The following is a 3,972-nucleotide window of genomic DNA, read 5'->3' on the forward strand; positions in this document are numbered from 1 at the left end:
AAGAAGAAAAAGTGCGTTTTACAGTTGATAATATCACACGGAAATTGGAAATAGTGGAATAATAAACTAATATTTCAAAGAGATTCGATGCTGTTGATTCTTAATAAATATATTCAATATATTAATAAAACATATCTTTTATTGAAGATAAAATTGCTTATAGAAATAAATAAAATTGTATTTAAAAACGAAGGTAAGCAGTTCTAATTATGAAGTAAAAGTTTTACCACAAATGTGTAAGATTTGTCGAAATGAATGAAAAAATTTCAATAAAATCATTCCATATATGAATTCAAATTAGTTAAATTTTTTCATTCTGTAGTATAGTGGTATATAAATATAGGAAAATGTTAACTAATATATGGAATGCATTATTCCTAATTTCTACGAAAATCACATCGTTCAAACAAATAAAAATGTCTTTGGCGCTATACGAAGTTCAACTTTCTTCACAATGAGTTCATTTTAACTTAAAGAAGGGGTCACTTTTTTCTGGGTGTACTACCAATTGTACTCCTTGTGCAAAATTTCAAGCTAATCGGGATAAAACTCTGGTTTCTGGATCCATATATTTATATCGGGCGAAAGATATATATGGGAGCTATATCTAAATCTGAATCGATTTAAAAAAAATTTGGCACGCATAGGTACAATGCTAAATATACTCCCTGTGCAAAATTTCAACCAAAGTGGGCCAAAACTTTGGTTTTTAGGACCATATTAGTCCATATCGGGCGAAAGATATATATGCACCAAAAAAAAAGTTTACTATTGTTTACGAAAAATGAACTAACCCATAGTAAGAATGACCATGATTTGGCGCCAAAGATTTTTTTCATCTAGATAAGTTCATGATTTTCTTATAAATAAGTTTATGTATTGCATGGTATTTTAGTTCATTCTTACTACGCTGAGGGAAGAATGTACTTACACTCATTCAAAATATTCCTGCTATCCGGAAAAATGAACAAGTTTTTGGGAATCCTATATTTAGAAATTGGTTTCAAATAAACTATTTATCAGTATAATTTTCAAAGAAGTAAATAAATTTAGGAATTAAAGGTACAACAAGCCTGTATACAACTAAGAAATTTTTCGTACAATATAAGACAATTTTTCATAACTACCAGTATTTTATTTCAAAAAATTATTATTATATTACATAAAACTATGGCTTATGATATACAATAAAAGAAATGTTTTTATTTGTACGCTGTATGTTGTTACTTTTCCGTAGTTAGTAATTGCTTCTTCAAAAGAGTAATATTCTATGTTAGTAGAATGAAACTAATTAATATCAATTTCCATTTTCTATCCATATGAAAGATATATGCCATAAGTTGCTATTTTCATTTCATTTTTGTCCAATTTCACCGATTTCGCTAGTTTTTGTTGTGTGGATTTGCGTCATAAGCCTCTGAAGTTAAAAAGGTATATGAAATATAAAAATATTATCAAATTCTATGGTATTTTGATCTTTAACTTACAAGAGAATTTTCTTAGAGCCAATAGGGATATCAGCTTAGATAGCATTAAACAGTAAGAAGATTCCAAAAAATACCATTAGATTTGCTGTCATCCTGCAAATGAAAATTATTTTTAATAAATAGAAATTTTGGCTTTATTACAAATGGACGAAAAACTTACCACATTGAAAAAAATCATCCAATTACTACATTAGTGGAATCATATCCATGCACAAATGGGACATTTTTGAAATCCTTCTCAGAATATAAATGAAATAAAAATATTATAAAATTAGATATAATTTCCACTTGTCAATATAGCATTTAGTATTTATGGTGGATATTAAGTTCGAGTTTAGTGGCTAAAATCCCAATTTTTCATGATTAGTTTTCTTTAGAAATACATGGGAACAAAATTGAACCGTTTTTGTGTTCATTTAAAATTTATATCAAATTTTTAGTAATTTGAGGTTGCTGAATCCAAATTTACACTTGTTTTTTTAAGAGCTCGACTTTTTGAGATATACGGTTATGTTCAAAATTAAGGGACTTCCGCTATATATATTGGAATAACTTGAAAACAATTCATCATATTAAATTAAAAAACAGCGTTCTACATAAGCTTAAAAACGATTTTCTGTTCTTAATCGTGTAATCCATTTAAAGAATATAAACTTTATAAAAAACTTGTTTCGAGCTATTCTCCATCAAGTTATATTTAAATTTGCATCGAAGGCGTATAATTTTATACTTTTCTTACTGATTTATTTCTGATTTTAGCACCTAAACTCGAACTTAGTACACACCTTAAGGACTCGCTATAACATAAAAATATAGACTCAAAAAATTGTACTGTGATCCAGATGTAGAGTAAATATAGATCATTTTATTACCACTCATTATGAATATTTTTATGTAAACCAATTTAAAACCGCACTAATTTTAAATTATTAATAGAAATATACAGTTTCTTAATATGTGATTTATTTTAGAGTTATTTATTTTTTATCAATATAAAGTGTTTTTGTTTTCTCTAACATCACACCATTCACTTATCAGTTTCTAAAATGTTACGAAATAAATGTATTTTTATTAATAAACACAAATACCGCACGCAAGCGCACCACGTGTGCGCTTCATAAATGCATCAACAGCAGTGTTGCCAATTTGGTGCTTTTAGCACCAAATTTAGTGCTTTTCGATTTCTAAAAAGCACCAAATTGCCTTTTTGGTGCCTTTTCAAAAAAAGCACCAACTTGGTGCTTTCTGGCATTTTCATTTAGTGCTTTTGGTGCTTTTTTTATTTTGAACAGTATTAAGTTTAATTGATACAAAAATTTTGATTAGACTTTCAAGAGCCGAAGAAACTCAAATTTATTGCCAAATATAGAATTTGATTGTTATGAAGTTGGTATTGATTATTTTTTAATTAATATTGTTATTTAGGGTATTCTGTTTATCTCAACCGTCGAACGGAACAGACGTGTTTTTTAATAGCGGATAAAATCATCGTAATAAGTACCTACTACGAATTTCAAGTGTGGTGGGATATTAGGCCACCATGCAGAGAAATTCAAAGACATCCACTGGGTTGCTAACTTCAGGGCCCAGTGGACGGGTATCGACTGGAGTTATAAATTTGGGCAATGACCAAGAGTTAGGCCCAATTAGTCGACCTGTAGACGGGTCGACAGGTGGCGACAATTTGACAAGTCGGACCTTTTCCAAGGTAACGGCATCAAAAGGAGGTAATCCCTCACGAAAGAGATTCAAAGAACGCAGAAATGCTTTGTTTATCCTAAAGAAATTAGGATTAGCACGTTGTCGGCTAAACAAAGCGATTCCTTAAAATGGGCTCAAGGAATTCTTGAGGCTGGAAAAAGGGAACGATCACCGGATGAGCTGCCATCCTCCAAAAGGGATCAACGATCGTTTGCCTCAGTTGCTAAAGACAGCCTTGTGATGGCTATCATAAATAAAGGAGCATTGGACGGTATGGTTCCAAAGCAAAAATGGGGGGAAATTGAGAATGCTATGTCTGGCGTCTACTCACAGGTGCTGGAAAAGTTTCCCGGCCCAGATCCTCGACACCAAGAGGCTGGTTGGTATCAAGGACGATTTAAGCTAGTCGCATTTGAGGACCAGAGGTCTATAGAATGTTTTAAAGCTGCTCTGATACTAATTGGTGAAGTTTGGGAGGGAGGTGCTCTAGAGTTAGTCGAGAAGAAAGACATACCGGCTAGACCAAGAGCACATGCGTGGATACCTGCAAACCCTCCTGACCCCGAATCTATTTTAAATAGACTGAAACAATGCAATCCAGATCTTCCAACAGCTGATTGGAAGGTTGGCCGTTTGGATGAAGTGGAAGGGCCAAGACGGCATGCAGTGTTTATATTGAACACTCAGTCTTTGCCACATCTAGCAAAGTCCCAGGGCCGTGTATGTTATGGCTTTCATTATATCCAAATGAAGGTGTATAAAAACGATCAGCTAAAGGATTCAG

The 3,972-nt window shown here is 32.0% G+C and overlaps 1 long non-coding RNA gene across 1 annotated transcript; it reads right to left on the minus strand.

Moving 5' to 3' along the window:
* Nucleotides 1–1,113: 1,113 nt before the first annotated feature.
* LOC142241909 (uncharacterized) lies at nucleotides 1,114–2,539 on the minus strand. The gene is made up of 4 exons (XR_012723863.1): nucleotides 2,360–2,539; nucleotides 1,648–1,721; nucleotides 1,488–1,580; nucleotides 1,114–1,417 (listed from the first exon to the last, which is right to left on the minus strand). It is a non-coding gene; the product is annotated as an uncharacterized LOC142241909 (long non-coding RNA).
* Nucleotides 2,540–3,972: the final 1,433 nt, after the last annotated feature.

This window comes from Haematobia irritans, chromosome 1, assembly GCF_050003625.1.
Source record: "Haematobia irritans isolate KBUSLIRL chromosome 1, ASM5000362v1, whole genome shotgun sequence".
NCBI classification, from domain to species: domain Eukaryota; kingdom Metazoa; phylum Arthropoda; class Insecta; order Diptera; family Muscidae; genus Haematobia; species Haematobia irritans.